The following is a 23,520-nucleotide window of genomic DNA, read 5'->3' as shown; positions in this document are numbered from 1 at the left end:
ATTCTCTGAATCATTTAAATAATGGTTTGCAGATCATCATTCCAGCCACCCCACAAGCATCTGTTTCAGCTGCACGCTTGTAAGGCATTCCAGTGCTTCAAGTGAATATATTCAGCACAAGCAAATATGTCAACACCTGCAAAATCTGCATGATTTGTGGCTAATGGGTTGAAGTTGTAAGTCTCAACATCTACCCACACATACATAATAAGTGCTTCTGAAGATGGTTATTTAAATCAATGTGTTTTTAATAAACTCTTTTAAATTTTAATTAAACTAGAAGTACAAAGGTGAACATGTAGATTTTGGCATGCTCTCTGTTACAACCTTACTCCTACCCTTCCAGTGTTATTTTTTTGTAATGTTCCCAACCTGTGCTGTAGACCAAAAGGTATGAATATTATGCTGTATGTACCTATTATCATCATCACCCAGTAAATTTAATTAGTATTCCTTGTAGGAAATCTACATAACGTATGATGGTAGAATTAAATAATCCTTCTTCCTTTGAAGTCAATGTAAAACAAAAGGCATTACGTTGTTTTTGATTGAGAAAATGAATTATACACATTATGGGCCTCATTATGGGTCACGGTGGCAGTCTGACCGCCGCCAGAGCGGTGGTCCGACCACTTTGGAGGTTTTCTGACCTCCACATTATGATTGTGGCAGTTGCGCCACGGTCGGACTGCCAGTTTACCTCCACAGGCAGGACAGGTGGTGCTGGCAGTCCTAATCCTCCAGGGCGGCACTCTCCGCAAGCTTTTAAATGGCGGTAGCACCACCATGTAAAGGCTGGCGGAGACGGCGTGCAGGGGCCCCCATGGCCAGCCCCGTCGCGCTGTTCACTGTCTGCACGGGTGCTGGTGCACCCTACACACTGCAGCATTTCCACTGGCTCAATTATGAGTCAATGTTGTGGGCTGTTTCCCGCTGGGCCAACGGGTGGAAACTCTGTTTTTGCCCGCTGACCCAGCGGACTCTTAATTGGGCCTGCGGAAAGGCGGCCACGCTGGCGGCAACCTGACCGCAGGAGTTTGGTGGACAGCCTTTTCCATACGCCAAACTCATAATTACGTAATGAAAATCATAATGATACAATGCATCATGCCACACGCAAAGTAGGGAAGGGTGCAGGTCGATGAACAGTTTGTGACAGAGTAATAATAACAATGATTGTTTGATTTTATACTGTTTCATGCAGCAGTTTGTGGCCACCTCGATGTACTGCTCTTACACCACATAAGGGTATTCCGTCACAGACCTCGGAAAGATGCTTTGGAATTTGAACTCTTATCTGCATTCCACAACAGACGTCAGTGGTGAACGTTTAACTCACTTGAGCAATTTTTCCAGCTGCATAGGGTGCTGCAAAGGCCTCTGCTGCGGCACTGATTTTACCTTGTGCAACTGATGTGGTCATGTGGTGGGCATCTAAAGTAAGAGAACCATGTACTTCACATGCCTCTTCTTACTGTCATGCCACGCAAGTGATGGCACCGGATCACATCTGGCAATGGCTACCAGTGAGCGGGCAGGGCCCACCTCATTTAAGCATCCTTTACACCGACTGTGAACCCCTTAAAGACCTTCCTTTTTGTTCATTTAGCTCTCATGCCTACACAGCTGTCAACACTAGTCAGATCTTTGTAGGGCACACATAAGGGCTTCTGGATTCTTATGTTAGTGGCTGCCGTCTGTTCAAACTTGTCTCGTTGACCTCTGCTGTTCATTTCTGTAGCCAAGGACTTCACAATTTTAATTGTTGTTCAACCTACTACCATGAGCTACCTTTCTTTTGTCAGGTCTTATTGTTTGAGGCTCTGTGGAATGAATAAAGCATTTAACTTTATTTACCCTAATTATAAAGCGCATGTTTTAGAAAATCTTGGAAGCTAAAAGTATTAGGTTTGAGAAATTAGTAAGAAGCGAAGTAACAAAAGTCTAAGAGATAATTCCATTTGCATTTTTTATGAAAGAAATCACTGAAAGCATGTGTTATGCAGTTTGCTTTATTGGATTGCTCCAGTTACGTTTTGGAGCATGGGTTGAATGTAAAATTCCCCTCCTTTTGAATGGCATGCACTATGTTTTCTAACCGCAAAATAAAGGAATTTAGAGGCAAGGTGTACTAAATGTCAGGTCTCACATTGCGCACTGACTTTTGCAACCATCCTTTCATTTTTAGATGTCCGGTCCTTTGAAAAGACTCTTCTTCTTGACACTTTATTTTTGGCCTCTTTTTACAAGCTCCTGTTGTAAGGAGGTAGGGCGACATTTGAAGATCGCCCTCATCATTTCTCGAGTATATGTAAGGTAAGGGCTGAACTGTGGAGGCAGAGACACCATAGATTAACGGAAAGCCATTTGAAGATTGTTCAGATGCAGGATTAGTTTCGTGCAGTTTAGGACATAACCCTTATAGATGAGAACGTCAAGCAGGTACTGTTGTGAGACAACTACTTGGACCTTCAACTAAATTTGGAGGCAACAATTTTGATGGTAATTCACCTAAGGTGAAATCATTTCTTAATGCTAATGTTGTACAGCCCACATTCTGATCTCATTCATTTAGTAAAAACAATGTTAAGGTTGGATGTATTATCAGTAATCAGAGTGGGAGCAACCTATCAGCAGCTACCCCTCTTGTAACTAGGAATGATACCTCATTGAATAATTACCTGGGATTTTTGTCTGCCTTCAAGAGATGTTCGATCACCCAGGTCAAGTTTGCACTACTGAAGAAGCCGTATTATATCCCAATCAAGGATCCATGGACATCTCTTATATTATGACATTTCTTCAGCAGGCTACAGGGAGTGGCCAGAACAAGTTCAGTTCATTTTTTTTTAAAGATGTTTGCATGACGAAATTATGGATGAACGAACCACACCTTACTCCTTAAACTGTTAGGATACTGTTGCATTACAGATTCCGTATTGGCTTCAGGAAAGAAAGGCCAAGCATATAAAGAACATTTCCAATTGCCATCTATCTCACCAAGCTACCTACTCAAAACCAATGTCTTACTCAGCTGAGGATATGCAACATCCCATACAGTTGGGTACTGTTTGTTTTCCCTTTTATCTACTGAAGAATTCGGTAGGCACCTACACTTATGATTATGTCTCTCTCTTTTGTGGTAAAAAAAGGCCACATGATTGACACCTGTCTCCTATGTCCAAGGATGAATTCGGGAAATGAGAACACCCACCTCTAAAAAGGGAAGTTTGTGTGTGGGATGTTTCAGTTTCAACTCTCTACAGGTTTTCCTAGATGTACTTGCCTTCCTCTTGTGAATAAAGCTTCTGCAAAAATCTGTGAACTGAGTATAAGTCCAGATCACGCCATTCTCCAACAATCAAGTCTTTAATTCTGCCATGAAAAGGCATTGCAAAAACAGGAGGCTTGATATATTGGGGAAAAGGCCCTAGGAATATTCCAGAGTTGGAAAAGGGGGAAAACCCAAATTCTCCTGAATGTGCTGAAGAAGATCCGGAACCTCCTCTCTACGCTCATATTTCCCCACATAGAGGCGGATGGAACGTCAGTCTCTGACACCGAAGAATCCCCAGAGGGAGAAACTGTGAATCCCCCAGCATGATGTCTGCCTTTGGCCTTGGGTTTAGTTCTTTCATCCAAAGCCCTGGTCACTGCTGCCTCAATCATCGTGTGGACTTCTGCCACTGAGATCAAGGCCATAGGGTCAGCAGAATCCCCAGACCTGCTTCTCCGAGCATGAATTGGCTCATACTTATCTCAAGAAGACAAACAATGCCTCCTCTTCGATGCTCTCTTGCCCATCATTATCGCATAGACTGGCCAGGAACAAACTGCCCCTCAATATAGTGCAAAAAATCCACCAAGAACCAATCCCAAAAGACTATAAAATACATCATTGTCCAGAAGACCAATAAACGGGCTATACACAACTCCACTAATAACAACATTACACAAATCAAATCATTAACATTTATAAAGCGCGCTACTCACCCGTGCGGGTCTCAAGGCGCTAGGGGAAAAAGGGGGGGGTTATCGCTGTTCGAACAGCCAGGTCTTTAGGAGTCTCCGGAAAGCGGAGTGGTCCTGGGTGGTCCTGAGGCTGGTGGGGAGGGAGTTCCAGGTCTTGGCCGCCAGGAAGGAGAAAGATCTCCCACCCGCCGTGGAGCGGCAGATGCGAGGGACAGCAGCGAGTGCGAGGCCAGAGGAGCGGAGGAGGCGGGTGGGGACGTAGAAGCTGAGGCGTCTGTTGAGGTATTCCGGTCCCTTGTCGTAGAGGGCTTTGTGTGCGTGGGTGAGAAGTCGGAAGGTGATCCTTTTGCTGACAGGGAGCCAATGCAGGTGTCTCAGGTGTGCGGAGATGTGGCTGCTGCGGGGTATGTCGAGGATGAGGCGGGCCGAGGCGGTTTGAATGCGTTGCAGGCGATTTTGGAGTTTGGCTGTGGTCCCGGCGTAGAGGGTGTTGCCGTAGTCCAGGCGGCTCGTGACGAGGGCGTGGGTCACGGTTTTTCTGGTGTCGGCGGGGATCCAGCGGAAGATCTTGCGGAGCATGCGGAGGGTGAGGAAGCAGGCGGAGGACACGGCGTTGACTTGCTTGGTCATGGTGAGAAGAGGGTCCAAGATGAAGCCGAGGTTGCGGGCGTGGTCTGTGGGGGTCGGTGCGGTGCCGAGGGCCGTGGGCCATCAGGAGTCGTCCCAGGCGGACGGGGTGTTGCAGAGGATGAGGACTTCCGTTTTTTCAGAGTTCAGCTTTAGGCGGCTGAGCCTCATCCAATCTGCGACGTCCTTCATACCCTCTTGTAGGTTGGTCTTGGCGCTGGCGGGGTCCTTGGTGAGGGAGAGTATAAGTTGGGTGTCGTCGGCGTAGGAGGTGATGATGATGTCGTGCTTGCGTACGATGTTGGCGAGGGGGCTCATGTAGACATTGAAGAGTGTCGGGCTGAGTGATGAGCCTTGGGGTACGCCGCAGATGATCTCGGTGGGTTCTGAGCGAAACGGAGGGAGGTAAACTCTTTGGGAACGGTTTGAGAGGAAGGAGGCGATCCAGTTCAGGGCCTGGCCTTGGATCCCGGTGGAGCGGAGGCGGGTGATTAGGGTGCGGTGACAGACGGTGTCAAAGGCAGCCTAGAGGTCGAGCAGAATGAGGGCGACTGTTTCACCGTTGTCCATCAGGGTTCTGATGTCGTCAGTGACTGAGATGAGGGCGGTTTCAGTGCTGTGGTTGGTTCGGAATCCGGTTTATGAGGGGTCGAGCAGGTTGTTGTCTTCCAGGAAGGTGGTCAGCTGTTTGTTGACGGTCTTCTCTATTACTTTGGCTGGGAAAGGCAGAAGAGAGATGGGGCGGAAGTTTTTTAGGTCTCTCGGGTCAGCCGTAGGTTTCTTTAGTAGGGCGTTGACTTCGGCGTGTTTCCAGCATTCGGGGAAGGTAGCAGAAGAAAAAGAAGAGTTGATGACGGTCTGGAGGTGCGGGGCGATGATGTCGTCGGCTTTGTTAAAGATGAAGTGCGGGCAGGGGTCCAAAGGGGCGCCGGAGTGGATAGAGTTCATGATGGATTTGGTTTCTTCCGTGTTGATGTGGGACCAGTTGTTGAGGGTGATGGCCGTGGATGCCGGTTCGGTGGTGTATGGTTGGGTCTGGTGTCCGAAGCTGTCGTGGAGGTCGCTAATCTTGCGATGGAAGAAAGTGGCGAGGGATTCGCACAGATCCTGTGAGGGCGTGACGGCGTTGGCGTTGGCGCTGGGGTTGGAGAACTCCTTGACGATGCTGAAGAGTTCTCTGCTGTTGTGTCTGTTTTTGTCCAGTCTGTCGGTGAAAAAGTTCCTTTTGGCAGCGCGGATCAGGTGGTGGTGTTCGCGGGTAGCGTTCTTGAGGGCAGTCATGTTGTCAGCGGTGCGGTCCTTGCGCCAGGCTTTCTCAAGGGCGCGACAAGTTTTCTTTGATTCTTTGAGGCTGTCAGAGAACCAGAGAGGTTTTTTGGTGTTGGTCTGTCGATGTGTGCGTTTGAAGGGAGCAAGGATGTCTGTGCAGTTGGAGATCCAGTTTGTGAGGTTGAGGGCTTCGTTGTTGGGGTCGGTGGTGAGGGTGGGTTGGTTGGCGGCGAGTGCGGAGAAGAGTTGCTCTTCGGGGATCTTGTTCCACTGTCGACGAGGGATGGGTTGGGTGCGCAGGTGACGGGTCTCGCGTCGGAATGTGAAGTGGACGCAGCTGTGGTCGGTCCAGTGTAGGGCGGAGGCGTGGCTGAAGAAGACGTGTTTGCTGGCGGAGAAGATGGGGTCAAGCGTGTGTCCGGCGATGTGGGTGGCGGTGTTCACCAGTTGTTTGAGGCCGAGGTTGGCGAGGTTGTCGAGCAGGGTGGTGGTGTTGGGGTCGTTGTTTTGTTCCAGATGGAAGTTGAGGTCACCTAGGAGGATGTAGTCCGGCGAGGCGAGGGCGTGCGGGGAGATGAAGTCGGCGATGGCATCGCTGAAAGGGGCGCGTGGCCCGGGAGGACGGTAGACGAGGGATCCTCTGAGGGTGGTCCTCGGATCGGTGCGAATCTGAAAATGCAGGTGTTCAGCGGCGAGAGGGGTGTCTTCGGTGGAGGTGGTGACGCTGATGGAGTCTTTGAAGACGATGGCGATACCTCCCCCTACCTGGTTGGTGCGGTCTTTTCTGGAGATCTTGTAGCCTTCGGGGATGGCAGTGGCGATGTCAGGGGCCGAGGAGGCGTTCATCCAGGTCTCCGTGATGAAGGCGACGTCCGGTGCTATGGAGTCCAGGAGGTCCCAGAGTTCAATGGCGTGTTTGTGGACGGAGCGAGCGTTGACTTGGATGCACTTGAGGTGGTTGATGGCGCGTGGGCTTGTGGTCGTGGTTGTTGCGTGGTGGAAGGTGCGTTTGCAGGAGTTGCAGGCGAAGGGTCCATGGGTGCGTTTGGGGTGAGCTTGGAAGCAGGTGTTGGAGCGTCCTGGGTTGAGGGCGTGGAGGGTGGTGGGGTCGTAGCGGGTCAGCGGGGCTTGGGAAAGCTGGGGACCAGGGGTCGTGGCGCTGGGCGCGGGCCAGGCGCAGACGGGCGCAGACGGGCTTGCCTCCGGCGCGCCAGTGGCGCGCCTGCTGCGCGGTCGCGCAGCGGCCGCCATATGAGGTAGGAGGGGGGGAGGGGTCAGGTGGGGGCGAATGGGAGCTGGGGGGCGGGGGCGTGCAGGAGGTCGCGGCGGGAAAGCGCGAGGGAGGGGGGGACAGGTAGAGTGAGAAGAGCTGGGGGAGGGGGATTTAAGGGTGGAGGGGGGTGAGTGTTAGGAGGTTTAGGAGATAAGGGAGAAAGATAGGAGTAGGGTTGAGAAGATAGGGGAGGGGGGGTTGTAGAGGTGGGTGAGGGTGAGAGGTAGAGTGAGAGGATAGGAAGATAGGTAATAGAGGGGGTGAGGGAGGGGGGAGAGATAGAGAAATAGATAGAGAAAATAGATAGGGAAATCGATAGATAGGGAAATAGATAGAGAGATAGGAAGATAGGAGGAGGTGGAGAGTGAGGGAGTTAGATAGTGGGATAGAGAGATAGAGAGATAGGTAGATAGGAGGAGTGAGGGAGGTAGATAGTGAACGGGTTAGATAGGAGAGATAGAGAGGGGGATGCGAGTGGGGGAGGGGGATGAGGCAGGAGCAGGAGGGCAGGCACGGGGAGAAGAGGACGGAGGAGGCAGAAGAGCCGAAGACAAGAAGAACAGAAGAACAGAAGACCGGAAGGAGAGAAGAAAGGAAGATCAGAAGACCGGAAGGAGAGAAGAAAGGAAGACTGGAAGAACACAGAAGAACACAGAAGAAGATACAGAAAAACGAAGAACAGAGGGCAGAAGACCACAGAAGAAGATGAGGAAGAAGAGAAGAAGAGTGAAGACGGGGGAAAGAAGAGTACAGAAGAAGATTACAGGCGAGGAGGAAGAACAGAAGAACAGAGAAGAAGAAAAGAAGAAAAGAAGCAGGAGAGAGGGTGAGTAGCGCGGGGCAGAGTGAGGGGCTTGGGGGGGGGGGGTACTTACTGTAAGGTGGGTCTCAGGAACTCAGGAACACCACATGACAGACCTGCCAACTTTGACAAAAATCATACTGTGTCAGGAGGGGGCAGGGCCCTGAAGGGGGTGGGTCTAGTGCTGAGAAGCACCTAAGAGGCACTTTTTCCCCCCAACCTAGCCCAAAGCCACCTCCTCTAAAAAAAGAAACAAATGCTTGCTGAAGCTTTTTGCCGATGTCTTCGGGAGTTTTCACACCAATTGATGAACATCAAAGGTTCAAAGCCTCTGAAAACGTGCTGAAAACCACTATTTACAGTTGTTTTCAGTTCATTTTCCCTGCCACCGTGTGATATCTGTTCCTCACTGGGTGATTGGTGCAGATACCGTGTGTCACACGGGACACCATGTGAGCTGGAAAGCCTGACATGAGTAACATTAATTACAAGCATTTGCAATGCAACAGGTCTCGCGTTAGAAAAAGTTAGAGCTGTTGACATTGTAAATGATAATGACAACCTTGCATTTGGGACCTTATAAATATTTAGTCATGCAGCACATTAAACCTTTATCAGAAATAAACTGTGTTTGTGTATTACTTCATACAATTGGCATTAGACTGTAGTGGCCTGAACAGCCCCTACAGAGCACCACAGTAAAAATAGCATTTGGAAGAAACATGGTCATGTAAACATATATTCAGCCCGTAGAAGGCATAATCACATAAAAAAGAATGATAAAGAATATTGCAGTGTAATCATATGATCAGCTCCTTGAGGACATAGGCCCTCATTCTGACCTTGGCGGTCTTTTCGCAAGACCGCCGAGTTACCGCCGCGGTGAAGACCGCCGACCGCGGCGGTATGCCGCTGTGCGCATTCTGACCGCTGGGAGCGTTCCGCCGGAAAACCGCCAGCAGCCACACTGGCGGTCGGCGGGAAAGTGGAGACTGGTCAACCTCCACCGCCACGCCAGCAGAACACCGCCCACAGAATTACGACCCACATTTCTGTGTGGCGGTCTTCTGTTGGCGGTCTTCTGTTGGCGGTCACCTCCCCATGGCTCCTGTCACCTCCCGGAGGACCAACGCACAAGGTAAGTTGATCGTCCGTGAGGGGAGGGGGTGGGGGGGTGTTGTGTGATGTGGGCGTGCATGGGGGTGTGCGTGTGAGTGTGTAGAGGGGGTGTGTGAGTGCGTGTATGCGGGCGGGGGGTGCTGCTGTGTCTATGGGTAATGTGTGCTGTTCGGCAGGTGCGCATGTCTGCATGTATGTGTGCGGGTATGTGTCCCCGTTGTGTATGTGTGTGTAGGGGGTGTGTATATGTGCATGTTGGGGGTGTGTGCATGTCGGGGTGCATGTCGGGGTGGGGGTGGGGAGGGGGTTCGTACCACCTCTGGGGGGTGGCAGGGGGGTGGAGGGTGTGGGGGGAGGACTCGGGTGGGTAGTGGGGGGTGGGGGAGACCCCTATCAGTGCCAGGGAAGGAATTCCCTGGCCCCGATAGTGCTTACCGCCATGGTTCGCACGGCGGTTCCCGCCCGCAAGAAACCGCGGCGGTAGGCAGGGTCATAATACCGTTGGCGGTCTTGGGACGACCGCCGGGCCGGAGTGCGCAAACTCCAGCCCGGCGGTCATGACCGCCGTGGCGGTCGGAGTGGAGAAGTGGCGGTCGGTCGCGGCGGGGACCGCCGCGGTCAGAATGCCATTTTTAATACCGCCGGTCTGTTCGCGGTCCGACCGCCGTCTCTCCACCGACCGCCAGGGTCAGAATGAGGGCCATAGTGTATTACACATTTTCAGGCCTAGCAGGCCTTTTAAATATCATTTAACTGTGGAGTCCATGGCCGAAGGGTGCAGTGCCACAGGTTGTTACTAGATGTCCCAGTAGAGTCAACAGCAGAAAGTGCATTACCACTAGTAGTGGCTAGATGTCCCTTTAGGGTCAACAGCAAAAGGTGCAGTACCACTGGCGGTGGCTAGATGTCTCAGTAGCGTCAACAGCAAAAGGTGCAGTGCCACTGGTCGTGGCTAGATGTCCCTGTAGAGTCAGCAGCAGAAGATGCAGTACCACTAGTTATGGTTAGATGTCCCTGTAGAGTCAACAGCAAAACATGGCATACCACTGGTGGTGGCTAGGTGTCCCTGTCAAGCCAACTGAGTTAGTAGTGCCGTGGAGCAATTATCATTATTCAGCCCTTCAAGAGCATAGGACATTACACATTTGCAGGCCAAGCAGGGCTGTCAGAATACTACTACAAACAAGGCCCTTACAACACAAACTTCTTTTAGCTGTAAAAACAAAAGTTTTAGCTCTAAGGGAATTTAAATTGAATGGTGGAAGAGGTTATTGTGCTTTGGCCCCCTCTCACCTAGTGTGACCCACAAGATGGCCTAAACAGAAAGAGCACATTGTTTTGAATGTTTTGGGGGTGGTCCCATTGCCCTAGGGCCACCACAGGCTGAGTTATGGGCAAAAGTGTGTTGTAAAAGGAATGCCTGCAAAGCATTATGGGGTGATTTTCCATGCATAAAGTAAACCTTTATCAGAAATAAACTGTGGTTGTGCATTAGCAGAATGTGCAATTACACTGGAGGTAGCCTAGATGTCCCTGTGGAGCCAACTGAAATATTAGTGCCTTGAAGCAATTATCATCCTTCAGCCCTTCCAGAGTATAGAGCATTACACATTTGCAGGCTGAGCAGAGCTGTCAGTATAATATTACAAACAAGGCCCTTATAACGCAAACGCCTCTCAGCTGTAAAAACAAAAGTTTACGCTACAAGAGAATTTAAATATCCATTGAATTGTAGAAGAGGTTATGATTTTCGGGCCCCCTCTCAATTAGTGTGACCCACAATATGACCTGACCAGAAAGAGTACATTGTTATGAATGTTTTGATGGTGGTCCCATTGCCCTGGGACCACCACAGGCTGAATTATGGGCAAAAATGTGTTGTAAAAGGAATGTCTGCAAAGCATTATGGGGTGAGTTTCCCCGAATGCAGTGAATATTGTAGTATGGGAGTGCAGTGAATATGGTAGTATCAGCTCTCCCGCTGAACAGGAGAGCTGCTGTTGAGGATTAATTTCTGTGTCGATTTCATGCTATATAAAGCAACAAAAAAAGTACAAAACACACGCATGATACGACTACTTCTAATTACTGATTATGTAAAGTAAGGACCAAGTGATGGGCAAGCATGGAAAACGAACCACGCGCGTGAACATGAGTGTTTTCTGACAAACACAGAGAGACAGGAAACAAAGAAAAGTAGTCCGTCCAAACAACAGAAAAACATTCCAGGCGTAAGTAAACTGTACTTGGCCGGTGCTCCTCAGCCAAGTGTAGGAAGTCAAGTATCGGCTGCCAAACCAGTTAGGAGGAGGCACAACAAGAGCGACACTGCCTTTAACCTATTGTAAGTTACAGGCAGCAGCAGGCAGGAGCAAATGCTTATACTCCATCCAACAGGCCTTCCAGAAAGTGCATGCTTGCTGCCTAGGCTCGACCTAAAAATGTAAAAACAACCTCATGCAAGGCCCCTGCTGTAAGTGTCACAGCTGGCAATCAGAGGAGCCTCGTCTTCCCCCGATCGCTGCCAGCCGCAGCATAGCACACGGTTAGCGCAGCATCTCGCTGTCTGGTAAGACAAAATTAAAACAGGAGGAAAGAAGGGGAGCGAGGGTCTTTTCTGTAGGGAAAAGCATGCGGTATGGGTGTCTGGTACGGCAGGATTGCCTCAATGCGAGGGACAATAAAGTGATGTTCTTCTCCATAAAAAAATAAACATAGCTGATTACAGGTAGACTTATATGCAAATTGTTTATGGGCATCTTAAACTGTTGAAAAATGGATTTGAAGTATATCCTTCAAAGCTATTTAGATGAGTATACTTAAAGAGACCATCTGAAGATGTAACCTAGTGTTGTAGATAAGCATATTGAACTAGTCTTTAGGCAGATTGATTGGTGGAGGTTCACAGAAACTGTACGCTGGTGGTAAGTGCAATAAACACGTGCGGTATACTTAGCGAATTATTCACGTGGCAAAGGTAAAAGTCAGACGTTTGTTAGGTTCTGAAGAATCTCAAAATGTACATGCGACATTTAACTGCCACCAATATACGGTTCTTCAGTTTTTTCAGTTGTTAAATACTTTGATGAAAACTTATTTAAACAATCGTTCGACAAAGTGTTACAGGTATTTATGTTGTGTTCATAGAATATACAACTATAAAATATTAAATTATCATACTGAACATTATTCTTTAATTTTACAGAGATTAGTTGATTCCTCGATACTGTACATACCCTTTTGTTTTATGCGGTTCTGGTCTTTGTTGGGGTTGATGTGCACAAATTAAGGGCTTCTGGCTGTGTCACTTGGCATCATCACCCAAGCCTTTGCAGCTGTTTTTTTTTTTGCTTAGCAGTTTCAAACTATATTTGCATTGAGGACCAAAATCACAACGTAATTGTGGCCCCATTGAATATACCTCAGACTGGAATTTCCTTTTCAACGACTAAAATGCACCACTCTTCCCCTCTGTCCCCTGTACCTAGGCTCCTGGCGAAATGTCTGCCCCGCACGGGTGCTTTATTTTGACAGGTGTGACAGAAAATGCCTTGGCATTTACACATGCTTCTGTACAAAACTGACTTACTTATGAAACAGAAAAGCCTCTGGCCCGTGTTTGCATTTTTGCATGCACAGACCATTTGGGATTCAAAATTTCAGCTGAAGTCTCTCCTGGGTGTCCGCTTTTGTTACATGTTTCTGTGTAAAACAGAAATATCATTCGAATTTCGAGCCTTCATGCATCACGTCTTGGAACTGCATAGACTTCGTGTTAAAAATAAATTTTTAATCTTTTGTTTTCCCATTAGATGTGCTTGCGTTTTCTCCATTAAATGCAGTTTTGTGATTGTAGATACAATAATTTAGTTTGGTTTCTATCTGATTCGGTTCAGAAGAAAACACATGAGGATTATACTAAACTGAAAGTAATTGGTAGATTCCATAAATGGAAGAACTGTTAGTTGTTCAGATTACACAGATATTGTTTTTAAAATAAAAACCTCTAAATTGCTAGGCCGCTGTTCTTTAGTTAGGAGAGTTAACACACAGCCTTTTCAACCAGTCCCTATCTATGTCGGATTCCGTGCATGTAATTTAATAATCCTTTCCGTAATTTAATTAGTACAGGTATTAGTAACGTGGAACACTCAGTCGACTTCATTCTGTTTCTGAACAGGTCGATTCCCTGGGAGGTCAGTGGGTTCCAGTGTAGGAGCGCTGACCTCAGTGAAACACGTAGAGATGCCACCAATATTTACTTGATTCTTGATCATATATCAGTACAGGACTGACTTCATGGTTTGGAACTTTAGCTTTATGAAGTGATGGGACGGTGCTCAGAGGGATAGTTGATGGAAGAACGTGGCTCTAGGATAATACATTATGCTTAAATGTGTGATTAATGCAGTAGTTGCCCTTGCCATTCGTTCATTTCAGTTTTTTTGTGCTCCCGTGTTTTTTCACAGGGATACATTTTTGTGCTGTTTGGTGTGGATAGCACCACGAATAGTGCCAGATGGCCTGGCTTTACCTCCTCAATCCAGTCCGCAATACATGACGTATGTCCACCTTCCCCCCAGGTATTTTATGACATAGCCAAATCTAAAGAAATAGCATTCCCCCCCTGTTCTGGATTCCTGCTCAGGCCATAAGGGTGTGAATTTCCTAGTGTCTGATGCCCAGAACATATTGTTTGTGGTCAGGAACAAGTTCATGTTTATTTTTGACCCCCACCTTTTCTGGCTTCTCACACTGGTAAGGCTTATAAAAGGGAATGCCACAGGTACAGCTTCCTGACAACCCCAAGCAGTGGTGTTTCAGGCTGCAGCCGTTGGAAAAGAGAGCAAGACGTGTTGGGACATGGAAGGGTAATTAGGGTTATGGGGGCACCCATGAACTAATTGGCAAATTACATTTGTATCCCTTACCTTGGCAACTTCCTCCTCATCCTACTCCTTGCTACATGAGGATACACCAGAGCAAAGGAATGTGGCCACCTAAGAAGGAGTACAGAAGCCCAGGTGGAAACAAATCTGGGACAGCCAACTATAGGGACCTAAAATAAAGCTCCTCCTCACCTAAAAGTAGAAAGTCATGGGACCTTGCTGTTGTTATCATGAAAGTCTCAGAGTGTAAGACCAGATGAAGTGACTATTAACATATGCCAGACATATATCTTACAGAAGGCAAGAGAAAGTCAAATCACGCCAAATGGGTTGTAATTTTTCAGATCACGAAAAGTACACTTGGACATTGGAGCCTGAAATCTTCTCAGGTGCACAACAAAGACACCGGAAACCACTTCTTGGTGAGTACTGGCCAGCATGTGAGTGAACCAAAGCAGACAGTATTTAGCATGAATGGATGTAGGGGCAGAAAGGATGGAGACATGCTCCCTCAAAAAAGTAGAGGAACAAAGGTAACAGAAAGGGCACTTTCGACAAATATTCATCAAACTCACTCTCCTTTAGACTAATATTAGACTAAAGAGTAATAGAGAAAAAAAACTTATAAAATCAGTGAATCTCAACATCTGTGTATTGCAAATAGCCACAGCACAGAAACTGCTCTCCACAGCGCCAGGGATGACATTCGCATGACTCTGGACAAAGGAAACAAAGAGGCCCTCATCCTCCTGGAGCTCCCTGCAGCATTTGACACGGTCTCCCACCCCATCCTCATCCAACGTCCGCACAACATTGGAATTCAAGACTTCCTGACTGGAAGGACCGAGTCACTCAGCCTGGCACCATACACTTCGAATACCTGCAACCTCATAGGTGGAGTTCCGCAGGGATCTTCCCTGAGCCCAACCCTCTTCAACGCATACATGAGCCCTCTAGCCAGCATAATCCACTCATATGAATTCAATATCTTCTCCTATGCCAATGACACCCAACTCATTCTCTCCCTCAGGGACAAGACGCCCAATACCTGGATCAGGTTTAGTGCCTGGCGTGAGCTAAATCACCCACTAGATGAAGACCATCTGTCTAAAGCTGAACACTGACAAGACTGAAATCATGATCATTGTGAAGAGCACTTCACAGTGGGACTCGACCTCATGGCCAACAGAACTAGGATCAGCACTCACCCCTACTACCAATGGCAAGATTATAGTCAACAAGAAACTCAACATGACTACACAAGTCAGCACCGTCACCGCCTCATGCTACTATACCCTGAAGGTGTTGAGGAAGATTCAAATAGCGCCCAATCAGCACCCGTAAAACTTTCTTGCATTCCCTGGTAACAAGCAAGCTAGACTACGGTAACACCTTCTGTGCTGGAATTAACAAAATCACTCAGAATCATTCTCATCCTCTACACTCACATAACTCCACACCTAAAGGAGCTCCACTGGCTCCATACACAAACGTGCATAATTCAAACTCCTTCCCACTCTTTCAAAGCACTACATAACACTTGCTCAGCACACCTTATTAATCGCATCTGCTTTCACAAACCTTCTAGATGCCTCTGCTTGTCTGGATTTCTACTTGCACACATCCTGTCTACACGGAAAACCAGATCCGGTGGTTGAACCTTCTCCTAGATTATCCCTAAAGCGTGGAATGACCTGCAACTGCACATAAGAGCAGCCCCTCACTTCTTGAATTCCTGAAAACCTATTTTTTCGAGTAGACCCACTAGGCCCTAGGTATTGCCAGATTCACACCTGCTCAGCACCAATATACCCTTATGGGTGATAGTGCTCTCTATAAATTTGCATAACATAACTTAACGTAACACCCCTTGTGATGATGCATTGGGACCTTAACCTGGTTCTTACCTACTTGATGTGCACTCCCTTTAAGCCCATTCACTGTTGTTCTGTTTGTCTACATAACATCAAGCCAGAGTCCCTCCTAACTATAACATCGGCAAGGCTAGTGAGTTAGCTCCAGTCATGGTCAGAGTTTCTGCCATATACCTCTTTCTTCCCATTCAAATTAGTCTTCCGTATGAACATGGTATTCCAGCGTAGGGTAGTCACTCCTTTCTACACAGGGCAATCCACCACCTTGCTAGCTTTCTACCCACTACCTTACCCCTCCAAGGAGGACGAACGGCTCCACCGCCTCAGTCCAGAAAGAGCATTTAGCTTCTATGTCATTCAGACAAAATAGTAACAACATAATGAGCAGCTTTTTTCTGTTTCTCCGGGTTTAAGAAAGGAAAAGTGGTGCAAAAGAGGACCATTTCCAGAAGGATAGTGTTGTGTATTAGGATCTGTTATGGGTTAGTCAAATAGCAGCCCCCAGAATGTTTGTGCACTCTCTCAACCAAAGTGAATGCTGTTACCACTATGTTGATGCATAGTGTGTCAGTCATGGACATTTGCCAGGCTGCTGAGTGAGCAATCCTACATATTCATAGACCTAACTGCCTTGATAGTCAATTCCGGTCGAATGTCCACTTTGCCTGGTATGTACTGCTGGATTTGCTGGTCTGAGCCATCCCACAGACCCCCCACCTGAGTAGATGTACATGTTTGGTATCTATTAAACAGCTAAGGAATCTGTAGTTAGAAAACTGTATCTAAAATGCCTTTTCTGGCTGAGGCTCTTATCTAACTGCAGATTCCTCACTGACCCACACTCCTCTGCGCTCTTTGGGATAGACTCATTTGGTCAGTGAATAAGATGTTAAACTAAAGATCTACGCAGGGTGCTGTCTGATTTTGATAGCTCTGCATCCTACACTGTGGAGAGAGAGCAGACATAAACTGATGTCAGCAAGCAAAGGTGGCATATATATTGGGACCCCAATGTCACATCTGAGGCACAACGGGTCTGATGCGGAGCAGCATAACATGACCTAACAACACACAAGGAAATTGCTGCTAAAGTTTCCAGATCCAGTCTGGAGCCTGGGAAAAGTCACAAGGTGAGGATTCTGCAGTTAGAAAGAGTCTCTACAAGAAAAGGTGTTACCGACTGGAGAACGGCCTGGAAAGGACTTGTGTAAGGAGAACCATCTCAGACAGGTTCTGTAGTTGTAGAGAATGGATAGACATCTTCTATCTGACTTTGGTTTATTAAAAGGAACCTCACTACCCCACTTGTTGTTCCAGTTCTGAGTTCTCAGTGGCCAAGGAAGGGAGTGCTCCACATAGTACATAGAGGTCTAATGTGCACCCTAGGTTGGTGTGTCCATGGCAGCCAGTCTGCTATAGGTTATGGGCACAACATTAGTATGGATCCCTGACTGGAGGAGATGTTTACCTCTCCTGAAGAGCCTAGAAGATTGTCTGCTTGCTGAAAGAGAAGGAGCTTGCAATCCCGCAGGGAGAGTGAGGTGCAGCGTGTCCTAGGTATCTGTGGAGCACCCAGAAGCGAGGGACTGAGGAGAGTGATCTGAGGAGCTTGATGTTGACAGACACACAGTCCCTCAACACTATTTCCTGGCAGCAAATATTGCTCCTACAATTGCAGAGGGCCAGTTGAAGCTGTGATTCTATTGAACGTGGCCTGTAGAGTACGCAGGTGTCGGCAGAAGAGTCTGCCTGTGTGTGGCCGTACATAGTCAAGTTAATCGGCCTGTGCTTGACCGCTGTTGTCGAACATTGCCATTGGCCTATGGGAGGGTGTGACTGACTATTATTATCAGCCCTGCATGTCCGAGCTGCTCTGTGATAGTGCCAAGAAACACTAAATTGTGTTCTGTTTTCCTAGCATGTAGTATTTTGTTGTAGTGTACTTTTTTTTTCTTATAAAGACAAGCACTGTACTGGATATTCAGTTATTGTGTTGATTGATTGTATATTTTTTATCGTGTTAGTTAACATTTTGGAATAACCATGAACAGCTACTGTTAGTCCACACTATTTTACAACATTTTAGCAGGAGGATCACCAGGCTCTCAGTTTCATTAGTAACAGCACAACATTTTCAATCAGTTTGTGAGCAAGCAGTATATATGAGTTAAGTATGTGCCAATTTTAACTGAAATTCATGTGAGATATTTTGGTGCTTTATTAGTTTGTGTGATTAATATTGTTTAATTAACTGAACATGTATATATGTATAAATATGCTATTTAAGTGCTATTCTTTTTATTTATAATAACAACTCTTCATTGCATCTGTGAAAAGTGTAATGTTAAAAATGCACTCTCTTCTTTCACTGGGAGAGTATGCTAGATGTGGACTTGGCAAGCACTGCCATGTGTGATTATCTTTATACTGTAGGGACTGTGGTAGGTGGAGGGCGTGCACTGCTGGGACACGATGATGAATGTGGCTCTGTGAGACTGTGACTTTATGAAACCCATTTATAGTGTGCAGCTCCTAGGCCTGTGACAGTGACAACATCGAAGCTGGTGTGGAGGATGGCAAAGAATTGAAAGTCCGCCTCGCGACCCTCACTTTTGGCCTGTCTGTGGCCTGCACAATTAGGTGTTGCAGCTAGGCACATGATTGTGGCCCAATTAAAGAAGACACAACTCATCCCCATAAATTACTAATGAGACTGTTTTTATTTTCTGAATCTTCAAGATTGGTTTCTATGGGGTACCGTGACATTTGATTTCTAGCAAGGACAGCACTCATGTTCTCCATCATAATGAGAACACCTTTTTCCCCTCTTTTTCGTTCCCTGACACTTTTTGTCAAAACTATCCACATGTTCAGTTGTATCCTGTTGATCACAAATCTTTTTTTAGGACAGTATTTTTAGTTCAAAATTGTAGGAAAATGTCCATTTTGTGTGTTGTTACCCCCAATTTTTGCTAGATTGTACTGCTACATTTTGACTGTGCGCTGAACCTCTGCTAACCAGACCCCAGTGCATGTGATCTGGCCCCTAAAACATGTAAAAATTGGCTATACTCCCAATTCACATATTTAACGTACCTCTAAGTCCCCAGTCTATGGTATAAAGAGTGTCTGAAGCCTGTAAGTTTAAATGTCACTGGGGAACTACAGCATAGGTTATGACACCACTACAGTGAGAGAGCAAAACATGCCTTCAGGCCTACTACTGTAGCCTCTCAGTGCAGTTTTAAAACTGGACATTTTCCATGTCAAAATAACCCATTTTTACAGGTCTAAACCCTCTTTTTAAATATTAAGTTATCCCCAAGTAGGCTTTAATTCCCAATAAGGTAGATTGCAAGGTATTTAAAAGTAGCGTAGAACATTTGCTTATAGTGATAAAGCCCCATAAGCTTTTTTCACAGTAGCAGGGTTAGCTGTCCCACCAGAAAACATTAGTATATTATATTAAATTTAAATAATGTTATCTCTGATTAGGAAACAGCTGCAAAATCAATTTTATGACTTTTGAAAATATGTATTACAAGCTCAACTTATTCCTAAAGTTGGACTTCAACTAAATATTTTGCAAAAGGTGCTTTAACTTATTGCCTTCATAAAGCCTCTAGAATCCCAGTTGCATGAGCTACCAGCTGTCACCATAGAGCTGAATAGATGCTTTGATGAGGTGTGACTTGCTCCAAGAGCTGAGACAAAAGCCTTTTGTAGGGGGGTGTTCTGTTTCCCAGACAGGCCGACAGCTGTGTCCAGGCAATTAATTAGCTTCAAATAGGCCTAACCTGTCACAGGCAGCTGTAGCTAACACCTTGGTCTGCCTCCTGCTTTGTCCCTCTAGTCAGCCAGGCACCAACCTCAGTGGGAGAGGAGCGTCATGAAGAACTGGTTTTGAATGACCACAGAGGAGAGGTTGCTCATTTCCCTTGGCACACCTCTAGGTTGTGCACAGGATCTCTGCTAAGGCCAAGAAAGGTTCTGCCATGTTGGATTTAGTTAGAGGGGGCACTGTGGGATTGTTTGCAGTAGGGGACACATGAACTGCTGAAAAAATGGATATTGTTACCCTTGGGAACTTTTTCTTATCTCATTCGTTAGGAATGGTCCATGGCTCCCTCCAACCTAGTGGCTAGGGCTAGGAATAAATGTAGCACACCTGGGCTCAATCTTCAGAAGACTGCTGGGCTTGTGGGAGAGAGAAGAAGTACTACACCTGCTGTTGAGACCTCTGAGGAGAACCTTAAGGGCTGGACCTGCTCCCATTTGTTCTCAGGGCAAAGAAGTAGACATTAATGGTTATTTGGCCGACCTGTTAAGCTCCAGTGACCAAACAAGCTACAAGAAGCCCTTTTTCCTGAAGGGCCCTGAAGGCTAGTTTCTACTAGTCTTATCCTAAACACTACTGGTGGCTTCTTCTGGAGTGACTCCTGACTCCCAGGTGCTGTTCCTGAAGTCCTAGCACTGTTTCCTCATGTCAAAGTGCACTCCTGCTACCATACCCTACATTTGGGGACTTAAATACTTCCAGTTGAATTTCTGCCTGGAGGATTGTCATGGGACGGGGACCAGCAAGCTGAGCTACCAAAGAGGAATCATCGGTGGACTTGATGTCATTGCAGCTCCCGCTACATTCTTCTCCATGGCAGCAAATCTGATTCAGCTGGCCCGACGCTGACTGGCATCAGAAGACATCAACTACTCTTTGACTACAGCGAGCAGCCTTGCCCTGCTTAGGAAATCCGACTTCCAGAAACAAAACTAAATCTGAAGGTAAAAATTGTCACCTGGCCCAACGTGGAGCAGCATAGGATTAACGTCACAAAACTTCCTGAGCACAAACTCTGGACTTTTTGCACTCAGAGCTTTTACTGTCTTAGCTGACAGCTTCACTGGAACCTTTTCCTTCATCACCACGTAACATTTTGACCGAGATGAATCCACCCCATATATTCGACTTGTGCTCTGCCTTAAAAAGTATTCTTCTTCCAGTCCAGCATGACCAGTTGCCCATGGTAGGGACTTGATGCTGTTTTTCTTCAAAACTTTTAAGTGTCTCATTCCAGTTCCCCTTATTGAATTTTTGTTGTTTTGGTGTAATTTTGTTCATTAAGGTATCCTCTAAGTTTTATAAATCTGAGTGGAATTTTTATTTTGTTGTGTTTTAGACATGTTAATTGTTTTGGTACTTCTAAATGCTTTAGTCATTTTTCTCAGTTTAGCCTATCTGCTCTATGCCATAGCTACCAGGGTTTGAGCTCAGGTTTAAATTATTGAGACCTTTACTGTACCTATCAATAATAGTTACCATTATTATTTGTGGTAGACAACCATCCACCCTAACTGATAATCCACTTTCTCACAGTAAACATGATTCTAATTTTGCTGACATTAATAGAGTTTTTTCTACTTGTACCAACTGTTAAGCTGTTGAAAAAGTACTGCATAGCCAGCAAATAAGAGAAACTGTGTTTACCACCTCATTATTCGCAGATCTCGTTTCAGTTAAAAGAGAGACATCATTTATGCAAGTTAAATAATGTAGACACCAATACACATTCTTATTGAACCTGAAAATTTGACTGTACTTCATGGTATATCCAGCCTTAGCAGTAGTATTAAGGTGGAGAGATGGCAGGGTGAAAAGAAGATTATTGAGCAATATTTGTTCTTTTAGGCTGCACCATAATAAGGCTCTATTTACAGAATCAAAGGCAGTTTGTAGATCTTTAAAAATTAGGAGCTTGATTGTATTCTTGATATTCAAGTACTTAATACAAGTTAAATAAGTGTTCATTGCCCTCCCCACTGTTACAACACCACACCAGAAGCTAGGAAATCCTGCATGATCTAAGCATCATCAATTCATTCTAAAATATGATTGAGCAAAAGCTTCCCAGAGATCTTTCCAGCTTGATCAAGCAAGGAAATTGCATGGTAAGTCCCTGTTTCTTCTGGTGGTCCTTTTTTTATAGCTAACACTAACAGTCGCCTACCTCTTTGATGTGGGTACACCTCCCTTATTTCCATACAAGAGTAAAAACTGATTACAAAAGTGGAGTCTAGAAGACAGTAGTACTGCAATAGATGTCCATAGGTATACTGTCTGGTCCGGGTACTTGTATTACTTCCACTGCCTGCTCAATAGTAAAATCACGGTTGTCTTCAGAGTCCTAAAGGTTTGCTATTTCATATTGCCCATGAGGATCTAGCTGTTTCTCATGATGATATAGACAGGTAAAGTGTTGAAGCCATTCTGCTGCCCCCACTCCCTGGTGTAATATCACAGAGTGTGGACCATTATATCTTGGTAACTCCCACAATTCAAATTTTTCTTCACAGTATTTTTTTCTCCAGATTCTAGGATTTATATTTTAGTGCTTCTTCCCATCGGCCTCTATGCGTAGTGATTTTAAAGCCTCCATTAGCAGTTCTTTTTTCCTACGGAACTCCTCGTCTTACTACTCCAGTCGAGTGTTTAATAATACTCTAGCTTTGGTTGAGATATGTTTGGATCAGCACATTTTCTGAGATTAATTCAGAGTATTTACAACTTCTAAAAATTCATTCATGTCTATATATATATATCTCATGACATTTGGCAGGGCACACAACTGTTTTTTAATAGAATTTAATGCTAGGCTAGTTGTAGCCAGTTGATGGCCCATCCTACCAACTATAGGTCCGAGATTGTGAAATAGAAAATGTGCGACCAGTGTGTCATGGTCACTCTCCACTCTTGTTCGCCCTATCATATATCATGAACTAAATGTCACAATTCCAGGCTGATTATTTATTCTAAATAATTTTTTTGCAAACGTATCTGATTGTGTGCGCTTTGTTATGGAGGAAGGCCAGAGGCAGCGATTATGATGGCACATGATTACCATACTTTGATTTCCTGAAGTTGTGTGTGTCCAGTTCGGGTGTCCCCAAGCCCTTTCTCCTATGCCAAATTCAGAATCTAACATCACTTTGTGTGGTCTTGTGTTGAAATCTATGCAAAATATAATTTGTGCACTTTTATTGATAGGCTAAGGTAAGATATTTTCGGTTATGCTCTTTACGAGATTCAGTATTGTTTTTATTTTGATTCAGTAGAGAACACGTGTATGTTATAACAACTTTGGGAGAAATGGAGATCCATATGACTGGGCTACTCTTGGATCTTTCCTTTTTAGGGTCGAACCTGAGATAGCGTGCACTAGCATATGTGTCTTGCTTGCGAGACTCTGTTGTTAACAATAAGGGTTTGGAGCCTGTATGTCATTTGTTGGCTTTCCTGACAATCTTCTTTACAGCCTCAAAATTCATCTCTGCAGGCCAAGCATAATTTCCATTCCCCGGTGTGGAGCAGGGACCAAGCATTGATTGAATCAACGTAATCAGTGCCTGTCCGCTGCTCCAGAGGTGATTTAGGGTCTATTTTGTTATTTTTTACTTTTAGTGCTATGCAAGCAGAAGGCATGTGACTGGCAAAAACGTGCCCAGTAGGATATGCAAAATTGCAAAGATTTATTTTCTATAGTTAACTTTCTGTTATTTTCCCAAGTCTCTTTTTCTCCCATTGTACTCATGTTTTCTTTTGTTTTTTGCTGGTGGGTGCTGTTTTCAAAAGATGAGGATTATCTTGTTCTAAATATTACGAAGCTACATTGTTTCTTTCTACGTGTAATTTCTGAAATG

General features: G+C 45.9%; 1 protein-coding gene across 1 annotated transcript in view; it reads left to right on the top strand.

The window, feature by feature from the left end:
• AASDHPPT (aminoadipate-semialdehyde dehydrogenase-phosphopantetheinyl transferase) overlaps positions 1–23,520 on the top strand; it is a 195,300-nt gene that overhangs the window by 124,434 nt on the left and 47,346 nt on the right. The window lies entirely within an intron of this gene.

Source organism: Pleurodeles waltl, chromosome 8 (assembly GCF_031143425.1).
Source record: "Pleurodeles waltl isolate 20211129_DDA chromosome 8, aPleWal1.hap1.20221129, whole genome shotgun sequence".
Classification (NCBI taxonomy): Eukaryota; Metazoa; Chordata; class Amphibia; order Caudata; family Salamandridae; genus Pleurodeles; species Pleurodeles waltl.
Note: the sequence above shows the minus strand (reverse complement) of the source record. Positions and strands in the feature narration are given on the sequence as shown.